The following is a 23,202-nucleotide window of genomic DNA, read 5'->3' on the forward strand; positions in this document are numbered from 1 at the left end:
GGAGAATAGAAGGAGTAAGGTTGAATGTGCCACCTTTCAAGGGGAGGAGTGATCCTGAAGCTTACTTGGAGTGGGAGCTCAAAATTGAGCATGTATTTTCTTGCAATAACTATAGTGAGGAGCAAAAGGTAAGGCTTGCAGCAACTGAATTTTCTGATTATGCTTTAATTTGGTGGAACAAGTTGCAAAGACAGGGGATTAGAGATGAGGAGCCTTTGGTGGACACTTGGGGTGAGATGAAAAGGGTCATGAGGAAGCAGTATGTACCTTCTAGCTTCCATAGGGACTTACAATTGAAACTACAAAGACTTTCTCAAGGAAGCAAGGGAGTAGATGAGTATTACAAGGAGATGGAGATTCTTATCATCCAAGCAAAAATTGAAGAAGATCCTGAGGTAACTATGGCACGTTTCCTTAATGGATTAAATCATGATATTAGAGATGTTGTTGAGTTGCAGGAGTTTGTGGAGATGGAGGATCTATTGCATAAAGCCATACAGGTAGAACAACATATTAAAAGAAAGAGTACAACAAGAAAGAGTTCTACCAATTTCAATTCTTCAAACTGGAAAGATAGAGTAAAGAATGAAGGTGTTGCCTCCTATAGCAATTCAGTGCTTTCTAATGAAGGAAAAATTGTTCAAAAGAAACCTGAACATCCACCAAAGAGGACTAGAGAAGTGAAATGTTTTAAATGTTTGGGCATGGGACATTATGCCTATGAGTGTCCTACAAAGAAGACCGTTCTTCTTAAGGATAATGGGGAGTACACAAGCGATTCTGATGATGATGATGGAGAGGTAGAAGAGAGTGATGACGAGTTGAAACCTAATGTAGGAGAGTTATACATGATTAGAAGGATGCTGGGAAGTTAAGTCAAGGCCAAGGATGCATCTAAAAGGGAGAATATTTTTCATACAAGATGTTCAGTTAATGGTAATGTATGTTTGGTAATCATTGATGGAGGAAGTTGTACCAATGTGGTGAGTTCAAGATTAGTGTCAAAAATGAACATGGACACTAAACCACATCCTAGGCCATACAAACTTCATTGGCTTAGTGAAGGAGAAGAAGTCCAAGTGAAACAGCAAGCTGAAGTCTCTTTCACCATTGGGAAATATGAAGATAAGATCTTATGTGATGCGGTTCCCATGGAGGCTAGCCATATTCTTTTGGGAAGACCGTGGCAGTATGACATTAAAGCCATTCATGGTGGTTTCACTAACAAAATCTCTTTCATGTATCAAGATAAAAAAGTGGTCCTCAAACCCTTGTCTCCTAAAGAGGTGTGTGAGGATCAAATAAAAATGAGAGAAAAGTTAGCAAATGAGAGAAAGAGTGAAACACTTGAAAGGAAAAAGAAAAAGAGTGAAACACTTGACAGGAAAATGAGAGAAAATGAAACATTTGAGGGTAAGCAAGTTTATTTAGCAAGAGAAAGAGAGGTAAGGAGGGTGCTTTGCGCAAGACAGCCCCTCTACTTATTGTTTTGTCAAAATCAAATTTCAAATTCTGACCAATTTGGCAAATTTGAATTGCCCTCTAGTTTTGAGTCCCTTTTGCAGGATTATAAAGATGTGTTTCCAGCAAGTGTCCCTGATGGTTTGCCACCTTTGAGAGGAATTAAGCATCACATTGATCTCATTCCGGGAGCTGCTTTGCCCAATAGGCCAGCTTATAGGAGCAACCCACAAGAGACCAAAGAGATTGAAAAACAAGTTACTGAACTCATGAGTAAAGGTTGGGTGAGGGATAGCATGAGGCCATGTGCTGTACCTATGATTTTGGTGCCCAAAAAGGATGGCTCATGGAGGATGTGTTCTGATTGTAGAGCAATAAACAACATCACCATCAAGTATAGGCATCCAATTCCAAGGTTAGATGATCTTCTTGATGAACTTTATGGTGCATGTGTGTTTTCTAAAATTGATCTTAAAAGTGGCTATAATCAGATTAGGATTAGAGAAGGTGATGAATGGAAAACTGCTTTTAAAACTAAATATGGATTGTATGAGTGGTTGGTTATGCTCTTTGGTTTGAAAAATGCACCTAGTACTTTTATGCGGTTAAAGAACCATGTTTTAAGAGAGTTTATTGGTAAATTGGTTGTGGTGTACTTTGATGATATTCTGATCTATAGCACCAGTCTTGAGTTGCATGTTGAGCATTTGCAATCTATTTTGGTTGTTCTTAGAAAAGAAAAATTGTATGCCAATTTGGAAAAATGCATCTTTTATTCTGATCATGTGGTGTTTTTGGGTTTTGTTGTGAGTGCTAAAGGTGTACAAGTTGATGCGGAAAAGGTCAAGGCCATCCAAGAATGGCCTACACCTAAGACTGTTAGTAAGGTTAGGGGTTTTCATGGTTTAGCAAGTTTTTACAGGAGATTTGTTAAGGATTTTAGTACCCTGGCTGCACCTCTAAATGAAATTGTTAAAAAGAATGTGGGTTTTAAATGGGGAGAGAAACAAGAGGAGCCCTTTGCTTCCCTCAAGCATAAGCTAACTAATGCACCTATTCTTGCCATGCCTAATTTTGCAAAATCTTTTGAAATTGAGTGTGATGCATCAAATGTGGGTATTGGGGCTGTTTTGCTGAAGTTTATTATACAAAGTGTTTAACTGAAGGACATCCATGTTTAGTTGCATTCGGTTACGGAAGCGAAAACAATGTTGTGAGCCCTAGATTGGTGGAGAAACTCCAATTACCAGCAACCTTTCATCTTGATCAAGCATGGATCAAATTCAGTACATGGCAATGTGTGAAAGAAATATTATGTGATATTGCTCCCATTGACTCTTGTCATTTTCTTTTGGGATGGGCATGGCTTCGTTTTAAAACACTCAATATTGATGAACGTTCCCTTTATTTGAGGCATGAGGGACATCAAATGAAGTATAAATTTATGACACCAAGACAAGTCAGTAAGGATCAACGTAGGCTGAAGGAGAAAAGAGAAAAAGATAGAATAGAAAAAGAAGTAATATAAACTGTAGAAGGAAGGCAAAAAAAAAAAGAAAAAGAAATGGAACTAAAGAAAAATTATTCGTCAATGTTTTTCCTTCTATAGTTTGTGAAGTCATTTTACAGGAACAAAAGGATAAGCATGTGAATGAAACACACCAACTTCCATGTTTAAAAAGGAAGCTTGTTCATAGTGATTTATTATGCATTTGGTCCGTCGATACTAAGCAAATTTGTCAAACACAATGCATGGAATTATTTTTTGTTACATATCAAGGTGGGGTACTGTTGCCAAGAAATGTTATCGACAGATTGCAACCATTGGAAAGTAACAAATATCAAGTTGAATTTGATCCTGGAAGAAAAGAATTAGTTTCAACTTGTGAAAAAATAAAGTCCTTCACAAGATCATAATAAACTTACATTAAAACCAGTGTCTTAAGATTCGGAACAAATCTTCTCAAAGAAGGAGGGTATGATGTGAATTGCATATGGGTCAAATGGAGGATGACTAATGCGCCGTGTTGATGCAGTTTCTTTTATTTAAATAAGGCTCCAATGCTTTGGAAAATTGGCTGACCAAATTGTGTTTGTGCTTAACCAATTAATGGGCTTTAGTTTTGCTTTATCTTGAAGTTGAAATAAGGGTCCATATGCCAACTTAAGAACCAACCTTTAGAAGATTAAAAGGACCTTTTCTCAAAGTTTGTGGATGACTTTTGGTAGCTTTAAATTCAGTTACAATCAAGCATTAAGTAGCGGATCGTAATTAGTTTGAGTGGATCATTAATTAATAGCTTTAAGCGGGTTGTAATTGAAATTTATGTGTCTTTTATAATTTTGATGGTTAAAGCTCCTATATAAGTTGAACCATTTTCATCAATGAAGGCAAGCTGAGTTTTATTGAGAAAATAGACGAGTTTTATCTCATCTATCTTAGTGAGAGTGATTCTCCTAAGTTCTTGAGTGATTCAAGAATCCATGAGTTTAATCAAAGGTCCTTCATCCCTTTGTGTGTTTCAACTCTTAGGCTTATGTTCCATTCTTGAAAGTGTGATGTCTATCAATTTCCATTCCATCTTCTTTTATGTTTCCATTTTCTCGTTTTAAATAATTTCTCAAATTTCTTGCATGTTAGCATTTAACCAATGATAGATCAGTCAAACGAATCGAACCCTGTGCTTTCACATCATTTGGTATTCAGAGCCTGGCTATCTAGATTTTGAATAGGAAACGAAGTTTATTATACAAAGTGTTTAACCGAAGGCCATCCATGTTTAGTTGCATTCGATTACGGAAGCGAAAACAATATTCTGAGCCAAAGATTGGTGGAGAAACTCCACTTACCAGTAACCTTTCATCCGGATCAAGCATGGACTATATTCAATACATGGCAATGTGTGAAAGAAGTATTATGTGATATTGCTCCCATGGACTCTTGTCATCTTCTTTTGGGATGGGCATGGCTTCGTTTTAAAACACTCCATCTTGATGGACGTTCCCTTTATTTGAGGCATGAGGGACATCAAATGAAGTATAAATTTATGACACCAAGACAAGTCAGTAAGGATCAACGTAGGCTGAAGGAGAAAACAGAAAAAGAAAGAATAGAAAAAGAAGTAATATAAACTGCAGAAGGAAGGCAAAAAAAAAAAAAAGAAATGGAACTAGAGAAAGTTTATTCGTCAATGTTTTTCCTTTTATAGTTTGTGAAGTCATTTTACAGGAACAAAAGGATAAGCATGTGAATGAAACACACCAACTTCCATGTTTAAAAAGGAAGCTTGTTCATAGTGATTTATTATGCATTTGGTCCGTCGATACTAAGCAAATTCGTCAAACACAATGCATGGAATTATTTATTGTTACATATCAAGGTGGGGTACTGTTGCCAAGAAATGTTATGGACGGATTGCAACCATTGGAAAGTAACAAATATCAAGTTGAATTTGATCCTGGAAGAAGAGAATTGGTTTCAAGTTGTGAAAAAATAAAGTCCTTCACAAGATCATAATAAACTTACATTAAAACTGGTGTCTTAAGATTCGGGACAAATCTTCTCAAAGAAGGAGGGTATGATGTGAATTGCATATGGTCAAATGGAGGATGACTAATGCGCCATGTTGATGCAGTTTCTTTTATTTAAATAAGGGCCCAATGCTTTGGAAAATTGGCTGACCAAATTGTGTTTGTGCTTAACCAATTAATGGGCTTTAGTTTTGCTTTATCTTGAAGTTGAAATAAGGGTCCATATGCCAACTTAAGAACCAACCTTTGGAAGATTAAAAGGACCTTTTCTCAAAGTTTGTGGATGACTTTTGGTAGCTTTAAATTCAGTTACAATCAAGCATTAAGTAGCGGATCGTAATTAGTTTGAGTGGATCATTAATTAATAGCTTTAAGCGGGTTGTAATTGAAATTTATGTCTCTTTTATAATTTTGGTGGTTAAAGCTCGTATATAATTGAACCATTTTCATCAATGAAGGCAAGCTGAGTTTTATTGAGAAAATAGACGAGTTTTATCTCATCTATCTTAGTGAGAGTGATTCTTCTAAGTTCTTGAGTGATTTAAGAATCCATGAGTTTAATCAAAGGTCTTTTATCTCTTTGTGTGTTTCAACTCTTAGGCTTATCTTCCATTCTTGGAAGTGTGATGTCTATCAATTTTTGTTCCATCTTCTTTTATGTTTCCATTTTCTCGTTTTAAATAATTTCTCAAATTTCTTGCATGTTAGCATTTAACCAATGATAGATCAGTCAAACGAATCGAACCCTGTGGATTCACATCATTTGGTATTCAGAGCCTGGCTATCTAGATTTTGAATAGGAAAGGAAGTTTATTATACAATGTGTTTAACCGAAGGCCATCCATGTTTAGTTGCATTCAATTACGGAAGCGAAAACAATGTTCTGAGCCAAAGATTGGTGGAGAAACTCCAGTTACCAGTAACATTTCATCCAGATCAAGCATGGACTATATTCAGTACATGGCAATGTGTGAAAGAAGTATTATGTGATATTGCTCCCATGGACTCTTGTCATCTTCTTTTGGGATGGGCATGGCTTCGTTTTAAAACACTCCATCTTGATGAACGTTCCCTTTATTTGAGGCATGAGGGACATCAAATGAAGTATAAATTTATGGCACCAAGACAGGTCAGTAAGGATCAACGTAGGCTGAAGGAGAAAACAGAAAAAGAAAGAATAGAAAAAGAAGTAATATAAACTGCAGAAGGAAGGCAAAAAAAATGAAAAAGAAATGGAACTAGAGAAAGTTTATTCGTCAATGTTTTTCCTTTTATAGTTTGTGAAGTCATTTTACAGGAACAAAAGGATAAGCATGTGAATGAAACACACCAACTTCCATGTTTAAAAAGGAAGCTTGTTCATAGTGATTTATTATGCATTTGGTCCGTCGATACTAAGCAAATTCGTCAAACACAATGCATGGAATTATTTATTGTTACATATCAAGGTGGGGTACTGTTGCCAAGAAATGTTATCGACGGATTGCAACCATTGGAAAGTAACAAATATCAAGTTGAATTTGATCCTGGAAGAAATGAATTAGTTTCAACTTGTGAAAAAATAAAGTCCTTCAAAGGATCATAATAAACTTACATTAAAACTAGTGTCTTAAGATTCGGGACAAATCTTCTCGAAGAAGGAGGGTATGATGTGAATTGCATATGGGTCAAATGGAGGATGACTAATGCGCCGTGTTGAAGCAGTTTCTTTTATTTAAATAAAGGACCAATGCTTTGTAAAATTGGCTGACCAAATTTTGTTTGTGCTTAACCAATTAATGGGCTTTAGTTTTGCTTTATCTTGAAGTTGAAATAAGGGTCCGTATGCCAACTTAAGAACCAACCTTTGGAAGATCAAGAGGACCTTTGCTCAAAGTTTGTGGATGACTTTTGGTAGCCTTAAATTCAGTTACAATCAAGAATTAAGTAGCGGATCGTTATTAGCTTGAGTGGATCAATAATTAATAGCTTTAAGCGGGTTGTAATTGAAATTTATGTGTCGTTTGTAATTCTGATGGTTAAAGCTCCTATATAAGTTGAACCATTTTCATCAATGAAGGCAAGCTGAGTTTTATTGAGAAAATAGACGAGTTTTATCTCATCTATCTTAGTGAGAGTGATTCTCCTAAGTTCTTGAGTGATTTAAGAATCCATTAGTTTAATCAAAGGTCCTTTATCTCTTTGTGTGTTTCAACTCTTAGGCTTATCTTCCATTCTTGGAAGTGTGATGTCTATCAATTTTCGTTCCATCTTCTTTTATGTTTCCATTTTCTCGTTTTAAATAATTTCTCAAATTTCTTGCATGTTAGCATTTAACCAATGATAGATCAGTCAAACGAATTGAACCTTGTGGATTCACATCATTTGGTATTCAGAGCCTGGCTATCTAGATTTTGAATAGGAAAGGAAGTTTATTATACAAAGTGTTTAACCGAAGGCCATCCATGTTTAGTTGCATTCAATTACGGAAGCGAAAACAATGTTCTGAGCCAAAGATTGGTGGAGAAACTCCAGTTACCAGTAACCTTTCATCCGAATCAAGCATGGACTATATTCAGTACATGGCAATGTGTGAAAGAAGTATTATGTGATATTGCTCCCATGGACTCTTGTCATCTTCTTTTGGGATGGGCATGGCTTCGTTTTAAAACACTCCATCTTGATGAACGTTCCCTTTATTTGAGGCATGAGGGACATCAAAAGAAGTAGAAATTTATGATACCAAGACAAGTCAGTAAGGATCAACGTAGGCTGAAGGAGAAAACAGAAAAAAAGTAATATAAACTGCAGATGGAAGGGAAAATAAAGAAAAAGAAATGGAACTAGAGAAAGTTTATTCGTCAATGTTTTTCCTTCTATAGTTTGTGATGCCATTTTAAAGGAACAACAGGATAAACATGTGAATGAAACACAACAACTTCCATGTTTAAAAAGGAAGCTTGTTCATAGTGATTTATTATGCATTTGGTCCGTCGATAAGAAGCAAATTTGTCAAACACAATGCATTCAATTATTTATTGTTACATATCAAGGTGGGGTACTGTTGCCAAGAAATGTTATCGACGGATTGCAACCATTGGAAAGTAACAAATATCAAGTTGAATTTGATCCTGGAAGAAAAGAATTAGTTTCAACTTGTGAAAAAATAAAGTCTTTCACAAGATCATAATAAACTTACATTAAAACTAGTGTGTTAAGATTCGGGACAAATCTTCTCAAAGAAGGAGGGTATGATGTGAATTGCATATAGGTCAAATGGAGGATGACTAATGCGCCGTGTTGAAGCAGTTTCTTTTATTTAAATAAAGGACCAATGCTTTGTAAAATTGGCTGACCAAATTGTGTTTGTGCTTAACCAATTAATGGGCTTTAGTTTTGCTTTATCTTGAAGTTGAAATAAGGGTCCGTATGCCAACTTAAGAACCAACCTTTGGAAGATCAAGAGGACCTTTGCTCAAAGTTTGTGGATGACTTTTGGTAGCCTTAAATTCAGTTACAATCAAGAATTAAGTAGCGGATCGTTATTAGCTTGAGTGGATCATTAATTAATAGCTTTAAGCGGGTTGTAATTGAAATTTATGTGTCGTTTGTAATTCTGATGGTTAAAGCTCCTATATAATTTGAACCATTTTCGTCAATGAAGGCAAGCTTAGTTTTATGGAGAAAATAAACGAGTTTTATCTCATCTATCTCAGTGAGAGTGATTCTCCTAAGTTCTTGAGTGATTCAAGAATCCATGAGTTTAATCAAAGGTCCTTCATCCCTTTGTGTGTTTCAACTCTTAGGCTTATGTTCCATTCTTGGAAGTGTGATATCCATCAATTTTCGTTCCATCGTCTTTTATGTTTCCATTTTCTCGTTTTAAATAATTTCTCAAATTTCTTACTTGTTAGCATTCCAGCAATGATAGATCAGTCAAACGAATCGAACCCTGTGGATTCACATCATTTGGTATTCAGAGTCTGGCTATCTACATTTGGAATAGGAAAGGAAGTTTATTATACAAAGTGTTTAACCGAAGGCCACCCATGTTTAGTTGCATTCGATTACGGAAGTGAAAACAATGTTGTGAGCCATAGATTGGTGGAGAAACTCCAGTTACCAGCAACCTTTCATCTGGATCAAGCATGGATTAAATTCAGTACATGGCAATGTGTGAAAGAAGTATTATGTGATATTGCTCCCATGGACTCTTGTCATCTTCTTTTGGGATGGACATGGCTTCGTGATGGAGGTGTGACAATGAGCAAATAAGTTAAACCATTTTCATCAATGAAGGCAAGCTGAGTTTTATTCAGAAAATAAACGAGTTTTGCCCTGTGATGAAGGATTATCTTGTTTCCTTTTAGAGTTATGAATATGGTGAAGTGGTTTAAGAAAGCTTTTTGAAAATTCCCACTGGACATTAAGATAGCATGCTATCTAGATGTGAAGGTTCATTTCTCAAGCTCATGAAAGGAAGAAGAGAGTTGGATTCAAGCTTAAACACACACAGCAATAACAACACTAAAAAGCAAAATGAATGAAGAAACAATAAAAATGAAAAGCATAGAAGATGAAGCATGGAAGAAGCACGCCACTCATAGGGGGGGATCTAAGCCAACCAAGCCCTAGAGATGAGTGATGGTGCCGCCACTTGCGAGCAAGATAAGGCAAAGGTGAGTTCACTTCTAGGAAGGAGAGCTCACAAAAATTTAATGGTTGAAATACAATAGTTTAGAAACAAAATGATCAACCCTTTTACAAGACAAGGAGCACCCTTTAAATAGGAGTTCATAGGGGTCCTTTAGCAAATACAAAAACATGAAAAAGGATTAACTAGCAAACCCTAAACCTAATGTGAGAGTGAGTCTTGGCCAAGTGAAGGGAGATGATTGGTGGAGGCATTCCCATGAGGATTCTAGGCCAAAAGAGGAAGGAGACCAAGTGACCTTCTAAGGCATAAATCACAAAGGCAAAAGGAGACAAGGTACGTGTCTACTTTTGCTTTTGCTTTCTGCTTTTTGCTTTCCTCTCTCTTCCACTTCATCCAAGTGCTCCAATCACCAAGTGCCACCTAGCCATGCTCTACCTTCTCTTAATTACCTACAAAACAAGACAAACCAGGATTAGCATGTTAGTTTAAGTTAATCTAACCTTGGTCAAAGGTCAACTTTGGATCAAAGTCAACAAGTCAACCAAAATAAATCAACTAGAAACCAACTTAGGGAATTCAAACTAAAGTAATGCAAAACAAAGATAAAGGTGATGGAATAGAAGACTCCCCTCTAGACATGCTTCTAGTGATCCTTCTTGAGCGAGCTTCTAAGGAGGTGGTCATGCCTTCATCATCCTCTCCTTCTTGGAGATAATTCGACCACGAATTCTTAAACCCTACATCAAAAGGAGAAAGGTCACAAACATTAAATGAGTTACTTATGTTGTAGCTTGGGGGTAAGTCTAACTCATAAGCATTGTTGTTAATTCTCCTAATGACTTGAAAGGGGCCATCCCCTCTATGGAGGAGCTTAGACTTCCTTTGAGTAGGGAATCTCTCCTTTCTCAAATGAAGCCAAACCCAATCTCCCTCTTGGAAGATGACTTCCTTTCTTCCCTTATTACCATCCTCTTGTTGTTTCTTAACTCTCCTCTCAATGGTTTCCTTGACTTGTGAATGCAAGTCTTGGATGTACTTGGCTTTGGCCTCACCATCTTGACAAGTCCATGCCTCATGAGTGGGTAGGGGAAGGAGGTCTAAGGGAGTTAGGGGATTGAACCCATACACAACCTCAAAAGGGGAATGAGAAGTAGTGGAATGCACAACCCTATTGTAGGCAAACTCTATGTGGGGAAGAAGTTTCTCCCACTCTCTAATGTTTTGCACTATCATACATCTTAGCATTTGCCCTAGGGTTCTATTAACCACCTCGGTTTGGCCATCACTTTGGGGATGACAAGTGGTGGAGAAAAGAAGCTTGGTGCCAAGTTTAGCCCACAAGGTTCTCCAAAAATGGCTTAGGAACTTGGAGTCCCTATCACTTACAATGGACCTAGGTAGGCCATGTAGTCTTACAACTTCCTTGAAGAAAAGATTTGCAATATAAGTTGCATCATCAATCTTATGGCAAGGAATGAAATGGGCCATCTTAGAGAACCTATCCACTACTACAAAAATGCAATCCCTACCTTTTTTGGTCCTTGGGAGGCATAAGACAAAATCCATAGAAATGTCAACCCAAGGCTTGGAAGGGATAGGCAAGGGGGTGTAAAGACCATGGGGTTGGACTCTAGACTTGGCTTTCATGCATGCTATGCAACCTTTACAATGCCTATCTACATGCTTCCTCATGTGAGGCCAATAGAAGTGTTCTTTCAAGACTTCCAAAGTCTTGTTTGGCCCAAAATGCCTCATTAATCCTCCCTCATGTGCCTCTCTAATGAGTGAGGCTCTTAAGGAACCTCGGGGAATGCAAAGTCTCTTACCTTTGAAAAGATATTGATTGAGAAGGTAAAAGTCTTTGTAAGCCCCTTGGTGGCACTCACTAAGAATAGGGGAGAAATCAACATCCTTTGGATACAATTCCTTAATATGATCAAAACTAAGAAATTTAGTTTCAAGAATGGAAAGGAGGGAATGCCTTCTTGAAAGTGCATCCGCCACAATGTTAGCCTTTCCTTGCTTATGTTTGATCACATATGGGAATTGTTCTAAGAACTCTACCCACCTAGCATGTCTTTTGTTTAACTTGCCTTGGCTTTTCAACAATTTGAGTGACTCATGGTCACTATGTATCACAAACTCCTTTGAAAGAAGATAGTGTTGCCATGTTTGCAAAGTTCTCACAAGGGCATAAAGCTCTTTGTCATAGGTGGAGTAGTTGATGTGACTCCCCTTGAGTTTCTCACTAAAATAAGCTATGGGGTGCCCTTCTTGGAAAAGCACGGCCCCAATGCCTACATTGGATGCATCACACTCAATTTCAAAAGTTTTGGAGAAGTTAGGGAGGGCTAAGAGTGGTGCATTGAGCAATTTTTGTTTTAAAGTTTCAAAAGTCTTTTCTTGATCTTTGCCCCACATATAGGCCACACCTTTCTTGATCAATTCATGAGTTTAATCAAAGGTCCTTTATCCCTTTGTGTGTTTTAACTCTTAGGCTTATCTTCCATTCTTGGAAGTGTGATGTCCATCAATTTCTGTTCCATCTTCTTTTATGTTTCCATTTTCTCGTTTTAAATAATTTTTCAAATTTCTTGCTTGTTACAATTCCAACAATGATGTCCGTCGAACCCTGTGGATTCAACTCATTTGGGATTCAGAGCCTCGTTATCTAGATTTGGAATAGGAAAGGAAGTTTATTATACAAAGTGTTTAACCGAAGGCCATCCATGTTTAGTTGCATTCGATTATGGAAGCGAAAACAAAGTTGTGAGCCAAAGATTGGTGGAGAAACTCCAGTTACCAGCAACCTTTCATCTGGATCAAGCATGGATCAAATTCAGTACCTGGGAATGTGTGAAAGAAGTATTATGTGATATTGCTTCCATGGACTCTTGTCATCTTCTTTTGGGATGGGCATGGCTTCATTTTAAAACACTCCATCTTGATGAACGTTCCCTTTATTTGAGGCATGAGGGACATCAAAAGAAGTAGAAATTTATGACACCAAGACAAGTCAGTAAGGATCAACATAGGCTGAAGGAGAAACCAGAAAAAGAAAGAATAGAAAAAGAAGTGATATAAACTGCAAAAGGAAGGGAAAATAAAGAAAAAGAAATGGAACTAGAGAAAGTTTATTCGTCAATGTTTCTTCTTCTACAGTTTGTGAAGTCATTTTACAGGAACAAAAGGACAAGCATGTGAATGAAACACACCAACTTCCATGTTTAAAAAGGAAGCTTGTTCATAGTGCTTTATTATGCGTTTGGTCCGTCGATAAGAAGCAAATTCGTCAAACAGAATGCATGGAATTATTTATTGTTACATATCAAGGTGGGGTACTGTTTCCAAGAAATGTTATCGACGGATTGCAACCATTGGAAAGTAACAAATATCAACTTGAATTTGATCCTGGAAGAAGAGAATTAGTTTCAACTTGTGAAAAAATAAAAGTCCTTCACAAGAACATAATAAACTTACATTAAAACTAGTGTCTTAAGATTCGGGACAAATCTTCTCGAAGAAGGAGGGTATGATGTGAAGTCCATGTCGGTCAAATGGAGGATGACTAATGCGCCGTGTTGATGTAGTTTCTTTTATTTAAATAAGGGCCCATTGCTTTGTAAAATTGGCTGACCTGACTGTGTTTGTGCTTAACCAATTAATGGGCTTTAGTTTTGCTTTATCTTCAAGTTGAAATAAGGGTCCATATGCCACCTTAAGAACCAAACTTTGGAAGATCAAGAGGACCTTTGCTCCGAGTTTGTGGATGACTTTTGGTAGCCTTAAATTTAGTTACAATCAACCATTAAGTAGCGGATCGTTATTAGCTTGAGTGGATCATTAATTAATAGCTTTAAGCTTGTTGATATTGAAATTTATGTGTCTTTTGTAATTCTGATGGTTAAAGCTCCTATATAAGTTAAACCATTTTCATCAATGAAGGCAAGCTGAGTTTTATTCAGAAAATAAACGAGTTTTATCTCATCTATCTTAGTGAGAGTGATTCAAGAATCCATGAGTTTAATCAAAGGTCCTTTATCCCTTTGTGTGTTTCAACTCTTAGGCTTATCTTCCATTCTTGGAAGTGTGATGTCCATCAATTTCCGTTCCATCTTCTTTTATGTTTCCATTTTCTCGTTTTAAATAATTTTTCAAATTTCTTGCTTGTTACAATTCCAACAATGATGTCCGTCGAACCCTGTGGATTCACCTCATTTGGGATTCAGAGCCTAGTTATCTAGATTTAGAATAGGAAAGGAAGTTTATTATGCAAAGTGTTTAACCGAAGGCCATCCATGTTTAGTTGCATTCGATTATGGAAGCGAAAACAATGTTGTGAGCCAAAGATTGGTGGAGAAACTCCAGTTACCAGTAACCTTTCATCTGGATCAAGCATGGATCAAATTCAGTACCTGGGAATGTGTGAAAGAAGTATTATGTGATATTGCTTCCATGGACTCTTGTCATCTTCTTTTGGGATGAGCATGGCTTCGTTTTAAAACACTCCATCTTGATGAATGTTCCCTTTATTTGAGGCATGAGGGACATCAAAAGAAGTAGAAATTTATGACACCAAGACAAGTCAGGAAGGATCAACGAAGGCTGAAGTAGAAACCAGAAAAAGAAAGAATAGAAAAAGAAGTAATATAAACTGCAAAAGGAAGGGAAAATAAAGAAAAAGAAATGGAACTAGAGAAAGTTTATTCGTCAATGTTTTTTCTTCTACAGTTTGTGATGTCATTTTACAGGAACAAAAGGACAAGCATGTGAATGAAACACACCAACTTCCGTGTTTAAAAAGGAAGCTTGTTCATAGTGCTTTATTATGCATTTGGTCCGTCGATAAGAAGCAAATTCGTCAAACACAATGATAAAGGATTGATCCCTACCAAGGATGATGGCCCATGGCACATGCTTAGAAGAAAGGGAGTTCCTTGATCCCTTCCTTTGCTTTTATTTTCTTTAGTTTAAAAATTCCTTTAAGTTGGCTTGGTTGACTATTTTTGAGTTGACTTGTTGACCTTGACTTTGGGTTGACTTGTTGACTCAAAAGATTGGCTTAACCTTAAACCAACATGTGAATAAATTCCTTAATTTACTTTTGTAGGAATAAGAAAAGAGGAGGACCACATAGGAGACACTTGGCGTCCTAAGGAAGAGAGAGAAGGAATAAGAATTTCTAGAAGCATCTAGAAAGGGGAGGCCCACATGCCTTGGACACCAAGTCTTCTAGAATGTTCTAGAACCTTCCTTTGGGAGCCTTGGCCATAAAGACTTGCCACCTAGATGGCTTGGACGAAAATTCACCCATGTGCACCCTAGGATGACCTACTTTCTAGAACATGCTAGGTTTCTTTTGTAATCCTTTAACTTACTTGTTTTGCTAAGCGGTCCCTAGACTTATCTATTTAAGGGGACCTCTAACACTTGTACAAGGGTTGAACATTTTGGAGAAATTATACACTTTGTGTTTCAACCTTTTGTGAGAGCATTCCTCCTTAGGGAGTGGAGTTCTTTCAAGCCTTATCTTGCCTTGGCAAGTGGCGGCATACACCACTCAACTTCAAGGTTGCCATGACTTCTTCTAGCCTAGCCTTGTAGTGGCGTGAATCCTCCATTCCTCCCATTTCCCTTGCTTTTCATTTTATGTTTCTTTACTCTTCTTGGTTTATATTGTTTCTATTATATGTTTTTTTCTTTTGATTTCTTACTCCCCATCAATCCATTCCCTCCTCTCTAGAACCTTGGAAAGGAACCTTCACATCTAGATAGCTTGCTATCTTAATGTCCAGTGGGGATTTCCTTGATTTTCTTAATCAACTCACACCATATTCAATAATCTTAAAAAGGAACAAGATAATCCTTCATCATTTGGTATCTAGAGCTTTGGTTGTCCTTGAATATGGTGTTTTCATGTTCTAACCTTGTCTTGTGTAGCTATCTTTGAATGGTCCACATAAAAACAATGATGGCAGAAACTGTTCACGATTTGAAAAGATTAAACTGCACCTGCTCAGTTGTCTAAAAATTACGTTCTTGATGTCAAAAGAAAGCTCTGTTAGTCTAGTTTTTAACAAAAAAAGAACCAATGCATTTGGAGTTCTGTGGAGAGAGTTATGATTAAAATAGTAAGCAAAGGTCAGAGCTGCCGAGATCACCGCGAATCAACGTTTTTCAGGTTATGTTGGGCAGTTTTGGCTACTGTTTTTGTTACTCTTCTTACTCCTAAATGTTGTTGGATAACATGTCTTGGTGTGCTTAATCATTGACCTTCATTTCCAAAAGTTTAAATGCATGATAGCTACATGTTTGAGTCTTTAAATGTGCCTAACTTTTGCTTGAGTCATATGTCATATGTTAGCTTGAAGTTTTCTTATTCTTGTTATTCCAAGTATTTGAATATTGCATTCACCTTATGTCTTGTTTGATGTATGCTCCTTGGACTTGATTTTGGCCTAAAATTTGGGAACTAAGTATCCAAGCCACCCAAAACACCTTTCTCATCATTTTGTGAAACTAGTTTTTGAAAGAAGAAAAATTTTGGTACACTTTTACAATCTTACTAAGAGCAAGATGGCTCTTTGATGAACCAAAAGTGTGTTTGTCACTAAGTGTTATGCTACTAGTTTTCATGCTTGAGAAATGGGTGATATTGGCAAATTAGTTCCATTCTTTGACTTGATTATGATCTTTCTTGGTGTATGCATGATTTAGGACTAGGAATGCATTTTCAAGTATTTTCCATGTCATTCTTATAATGTGCTTTTCTTGTTTTAGTCTTGTTAAAAGTTTGTCTCAAACTTTTCTTCTTTAGAGTTTAGCATTTCTTGTTTTTGTGCTTTTCTTGCTTGTCTTTAGGTACTCTTGGTTTTGTCATAGTAAGTTTGTCTTCTTGAAATTCTTGAGTGTTTGAACCGAGCCACTTGTACGCAAGAAAAGGATTTTTGAACAAAGTGTTTTCTTCACTCCTTGGAGGAGCTTTGAGTGTAGCCTTGCCTTGTTACTTTGGGAGAGTGATGTAAACACTTGGGTCACATTTTGGGTTGGAATTGGTCTCGGTTTTCATGTTGTCTAACCCCTAATTCATTTATTTTGTCTCGGATTTGAGTGTTTTTGTTGTAGGAATCATGGCAAGTTCATCAAATGCACCTACACCAAACAAAAACAATACATTGATGAGATTGCTTCGGGATTTGGAGTTGTCTAGGAAGGAGGCCTTTGAACAATTGAGAAAAGACAAGGAGCAAAGTGACCTAAGAATCCAAGAGCACATTCAAAGGCTTGAAGCTAAAGAGCAAGAAAGTGAGGTTAGGAAAAGAGGGCATTCTAGGCGCAACCCATCACAAGAGAAGCAAACTCCAAAGATTCCTAAGTTCTATGGTGGAAGTGATCCAAAAATCTTCCTTGATTGGGAAGCTAAAGTTGATCAAATTTTCAATGAAAATCATGTAAAGGATCAAACACAAGTTGATCTAGTAGTGTTAGGATTTTTTGAGTATGCCAAAACTTGGTGGCATAAAGTTTGTAAAAATTATGACCAAGGGCCACCCGCGGCTTCTTGGATGGACATTAAAACTCTTATGCGCGCTAGATTTGTTCCTCCCTCCTATAGGAAGGAACTTCTTTTGAAGCTCCAAAGGCTTCACCAAGGTCCTATGTGTGTGAGTGAGTACTTTAAAGAATTAGAGTCTCAAATGTTTAGGGTTGGAATAAGAGAAACTAACAAAGAAAAAATGAAAAGGTTTGTGAATGGTCTTAGGAGAGACATACAAGACCAAGTAGAGTTGTATGAGTACTCCACTCTTCAAAATGTTTTCACACTTGCTCTTAGGATTGAAACTCATTTGAAAAGAAAGAATAGGGCAAGGAAGAGTTACTCACCCAACCACTACTATAGTCACTCATGGAAGGGAAGAGCTAAAGAGAAACATGATAAATTTCCATCTAAGTCTCACCAAGCACCATCAAGTAAAAATAAGTTACCAATTGGTCACACTCACCATTCCACTTCTCAAAGATCAAGTTCCATTAAATGTTTTAAATGTTTGGGGTATAAACACATTGCTTTGAATTGCCCAATCAAGAGGACAATGATCTTAAAGAAGAGTGATGATGAGAGTGAACATTTTTCTTCCCCTTCCCCCCAAAATACTTCTTCCCACACTTCTTCTTCAATTGAAAGGACTAAACCCTTTGAAAGTGGATTGTTAATGGTAAGGCGCCAACTAGGGCAAGTTCCCAAAGAACTTGATCCTTCTCAAAGACAAAACCTTTTTCATGGAGGGTGCCTTATCAATGACAAGATATGTCAGTTCATCATAGATAGTGGAAGTTGTGTAAATATGGCTAGCCCAAAGGTGGTGGACAAGTTTGTCTTGAAAACCATTCCTCATGTCAAACCCTACAACCTATCATGGCTTAAGGAAGAAGAAATAAAAGTAACTAAACAAGTCCTCATTAACTTTTCAATTGGCAATTTTAAGGATGAGGTATTATGTGACATTGTGCCTATGGAAGCCAACCATATTTTGCTAGGTAGGCCATGGCAATTTGATAGAAAAGTTGTTTATGATGGCCATGCAAACACTTATGTTTTCTCCTCCCTAGGAAAGAAGTTCACAATCCTACCTCTCCCACCTCCACAAGAAAATGAGGACAAAAATAAAATAAAAGATGAAAAAGAAAAAGAAAAGGGGCAAACTTTCACCAAGGAGTTACTTGCCTACAAAAAGAGTTTTTCAAAGCAAGAGGTGCAACACCACTCTTCATTCGCTTCCCAAACAAAGAGAGATGAACAAAAACACAAGCAAGAAAAGGAGAGTGGCATTAAAAAGAAAGAGGGCATCTCCAAGACTAGGGATCAAATCATTAAAGATGAAGAAAGTTCTCATCAACTCAAGTCAAGTTCCATCAACAAAGACTTCAAGAATTTGAGGTCAAATTCTCTCCAACAAGGGGAGAATGATAAAGGATTGATCCCTACCAAGGATGATGGCCCATGGCACATGCTTAGAAGAAAGGGAGTTCCTTGATCCCTTCCTTTGCTTTTATTTTCTTTAGTTTAAAAATTCCTTTAAGTTGGCTTGGTTGACTATTTTTGAGTTGACTTGTTGACCTTGACTTTGGGTTGACTTGTTGACTCAAAAGATTAGCTTAACCTTAAACCAACATGTTAATAAATTCCTTAATTTGCTTTTGTAGGAACAAAAAAGGAGGAGGACCACATAGGAGACACTTGGCGTCGTAAGGAAGAGAGAGAAGGAATAAGACTTTCTAGAAGCATCTAGAAAGGGGAGGCCCACATGCCTTGGACACCAAGTCTTCTAGAATGTTCTAGAACCTTCCTTTGGGAACCTTGGCCATAAAGACTTGCCACGTAGATGGCTTGGACGAAAATTCACCCATGTGCACCCTAGGATGACCTACTTTCTAGAACATGCTAGGTTTCTTTTGTAATCCTTTAACTTACTTGTTTTGCTAAGGGGTCCCTAGACTTATCTATTTAAGGGGACCTCTAACACTTGTACAAGGGTTGAACATTTTGGAGAAATTATACACTTTGTGTTTCAACCTTTTATGAGAGCATTCCTCCTTAGGGAGTGGAGTTCTTTCAAGCCTTATCTTGCCTTGGCAAGTGGCGGCATACACCACTCATCTTCAAGGTTGTCATGGCTTCTTCTAGCCTAGCCTTGTAGTGGCGTGAATCCTCCATTCCTCCCATTTCCCTTGCTTTTCATTTTATGTTTCTTTACTCTTCTTGGTTTATATTGTTTCTATTATATGTTTTTTTCTTTTGATTTCTTACTCCCCATCAATCCATTCCCTCCTCTCTAGAACCTTGGAAAGGAACATTCACATCTAGATAGCTTGCTATCTTAATGTCCAGTGGGGATTTCCTTGGTTTTCTTAATCAACTCACACCATATTCAATAATCTTAAAAAGGAACAAGATAATCCTTCATCACACGATGCATGGAATTATTTATTGTTACATATCAAGATGGGGTACTGTTGCCAAGAAATGTTATCCACGGATTGCAATCATTGGAAAGTAACAAATATCAAGTTGAATTTGATCCTAGAAGAAGAGAATTAGTTTCAACTTGTGAAAAAATAAAAGTCCTTCACAAGATCATAATAAACTTACATTAAAACTAGTGTCTTAAGATTCGGGACAAATCTTCTCGAAGAAGGAGGGTATGTTGTGAAGTGCATATGGGTCAAATGGAGGATGACTAATGCGCCGTGTTGATGCACTTTCTTTTATTTAAATAAGGGCCCAATGCTTTGTAAAATTGGCTGACCAGACTTTGTTTGTGCTTAACCAATTAATGGGCTTTAGTTTTGCTTTATCTTCAAGTTGAAATAAGGGTCCACATGCCAACTTAAGAACCAACCTTTGAAAGATCAAGAAGACCTTTGCTCAAAGTTTGTGGATGACTTTTGGTAGCCTTAAATTCAGTTACAATCAACCATTAAGTAGCGGATCGTTATTAGCTTGAGTGGATCATTATATAATAGCTTTAAGCAGGTTGATATTGAAATTTATGTGTCTTTTGTAATTCTGATCGTTAAAGCTCCTATATAAGTTAAACCATTTTCATCAATGAAGGCAAGCTGAGTTTTATTCAGAAAAGAAACGAGTTTTATCTCATATATCTTAGTGAGAGTGATTCTCCTAAGTTCGTGAGTGATTCAAGAATCCATGAGTTTAATCAAAGGTCCTTTATCCCTTTGTGTGTTTCAACTCTTAGGCTTATCTTCCATTCTTGGAAGTGTGATGTCCATCAATTTCCGTTCCATCTTCTTTTATGTTTCCATTTTCTCGTTTTAAATAATTTCTCAAATTTCTTGCTTGTTAGCATTCCAACAATGATAGATCAGTCAAACGAATCGAACCCTGTGAATTCACATCATTTGGTATTCAGAGCCTGGCTATCTAGATTTGGAATAGGAAAGGAAGTTTATTATACAAAGTGTTTAACCGAAGGCCATCGATGTTTAGTTGCATTCGATTACGGAAGCGAAAATAATGTTGTGAGCCAAAGATTGGTGGAGAAACTCTAGTTACCAGCAACTTTTCATCGGGATCAAGCATGGATCAAATTCAGTACATGGCAACGTGTGAAAGAAGTATTATGTGATACTGCTCCCATGGACTGTTGTCATCTTCTTTTGGGATGGGCATGGCTTCGTTTTAGAACACTCCATCTTGATGAACGTTCCCTTTATTTGAGGCACGAGGGACATCAAAAGAAGTAGAAATTTATGACACCAAGACAAGTCAGTAAGGATCAACGTAGGCTGAAGGAGAAAACAGAAAAAGAAAGAATAGAAAAAGAAGTAATATAAACTGCAGAAGGAAGAGAAAATAAAGAAAAAGAAATGGAACTAGAGAAAGTTTATTCGTCAATGTTTTTTCTTCTACAGTTTGTGATGTCATTTTACAGGAACAAAAGGACAAGCATGTGAATGAAACACACCAACTTCTATGTTTAAAAAGGAAGCTTGTTCGTAGTGCTTTATTATGCAGTTGGTCCGTCGATAAGAAGCAAATTCGTCAAACACAATGCATGGAATTATTTATTGTTACATATCAAGGTGGGGTACTGTTGCCAAGAAATGTTATCGACGGATTGCAACCATTGGAAAGTAACAAATATCAAGTGGAATTTGATCCTTGAAGAAGAGAATTAGTTTCAACTTGTGAAAAAATAAAAGTCCTTCACAAGATCATAATAAACTTACATTAAAACTAGTGTCTTAAGATTCGGGACAAATCTTCTCGAAGAAGGAAGGTATGATGTGAAATGCATATGGGTCAAATGAAGGATGACTAATGCGCCGTGTTGATGCAATTTCTTTTATTTAAATAAGGGCCCAATGCTTTGTAAAATTGGCTGACCAAACTGTGTTTGTGCTTAACCAATTAATGGGCTTTAGTTTTGCTTGATCTTCAAGTTGAAGTAAGGGTCCATATGCCAACTTAAGAACCAACCTTTAGAAGATCAAGAGGACCTTTGCTCAAAGTTTGTGGATGACTTTTGGTAGCCTTAAATTCACTTACAATCAACCATTAAGTAGCGGATCGTTATTAGCTTGAGTGGATCATTAATTAATAGCTTTAAGCGGGTTGATATTGAAATTTATGTGTCTTTTATAATTCTGATGGTTAAACTCCTATATAAGTTAAACCATTTTCATCAATGAAGGCAAGCTGGGTTTTATTCAGAAAATAAACGAGTTTTCTCTCACCTATCTTAGTGAGAGTGATTCTCCTAAGTTCGTGAGTGATTAAGGAATCCATGAGTTTAATCAAAGGTCCTTTATCCCTTTGTGTGTTTCAACTCATCGGCATATCTTCCATTCTTTGAAGTGTGATGTCCATCAATTTCCGTTCCACCTTCTTTTGTGTTTCCATTTTCTCGTTTTAAATAATTTCTCAAATTTCTTGCTTGTTAGCATTCCAACAATGATAGATCAGTCAAACGAATCGAACCCTGTGAATTCACATCATTTGGTATTCAGAGCCTAGCTATCTAGATTTGGAATAGGAAAGGAAGTTTATTATACAAAGTCTTTAACCGAAGGCCATCCATGTTTAGTTGCATTCGATTACGGAAGCGAAAACAATGTTGTGAGCCAAAGATTGGTGGAGAAACTCGAGTTACCAGCAACCTTTCATCTGGATCAAGCATGGATCAAATTCAGTACATGGCAACGTGTGAAAGAAGTATTATGTGATACTACTCCCATGGACTGTTGTCATCTTCTTTTGGGATGGGCATGGCTTCGTTTTAGAACACTCCATCTTGATGAACGTTCCCTTTATTTGAGGCATGAGGGACATCAAAAGAAGTAGAAATTTATGACACCAAGACAAGTCAGTAAGGATCAACGTAGGCTGAAGGAGAAAACAGAAAAAGAAAGAATAGAAAAAGAAGTAATATAAACTGCAGAAGGAAGAGAAAATAAAGAAAAAGAAATGGAACTAGAGAAATTTTATTCGTCAATGTTTTTTCTTCTATAGTTTGTGATGTCATTTTACAGGAACAAAAGGACAAGCATGTGAATGAAACACACCAACTTCCATGTTTAAAAAGGAAGCTTGTTCATAGTGCTTTATTATGCATTTGGTTCGTCGATAATAAGCAAATTCGTCAAACACAATGCATGGAATTATTTATTGTTACATATCAAGGTGGGGTACTATTGCCAAGAAATGTTATCGACGGATTGCAACCGTTGGAAAGTAACAAATATCAAGTTGAATTTGATCCTGGAAGAAGAGAATTAGTTTCAACTTGTGAAAAAATAAAAGTCCTTCACAAGATCATAATAAACTTACATTAAAACTAGTGTCTTAAGATTTGGGACAAATCTTCTCGAAGAAAGAGGGTATGATGTGAAGTGCATATGGGTCAATGGGTCAACATTTGAGGCCTAGAGTGGCAATTTTGTAAATATGAGTGGCATGGGTGATATGACCACGAATTAGGTCTGCATGTGATGAAGGCATGACCACCTCCTTAGAAGCTCCCTCAAGAAGGATCACTAGAAGCATGTCTAGA

General features: G+C 37.0%; 1 pseudogene; it reads left to right on the forward strand.

Moving 5' to 3' along the window:
* The first annotated feature begins 221 nt into the window (after nt 1–221).
* Nucleotides 222–2,621, forward strand: LOC146885657 (uncharacterized; annotated as a pseudogene).
* The last annotated feature ends 20,581 nt before the right edge of the window (nt 2,622–23,202 follow it).

This window comes from Vigna unguiculata, chromosome 6 (genome assembly GCF_037176805.1).
Source record: "Vigna unguiculata cultivar grain cowpea cultivar isolate G323 ecotype 2 chromosome 6, ASM3717680v1, whole genome shotgun sequence".
Classification (NCBI taxonomy): domain Eukaryota; kingdom Viridiplantae; phylum Streptophyta; class Magnoliopsida; order Fabales; family Fabaceae; genus Vigna; species Vigna unguiculata.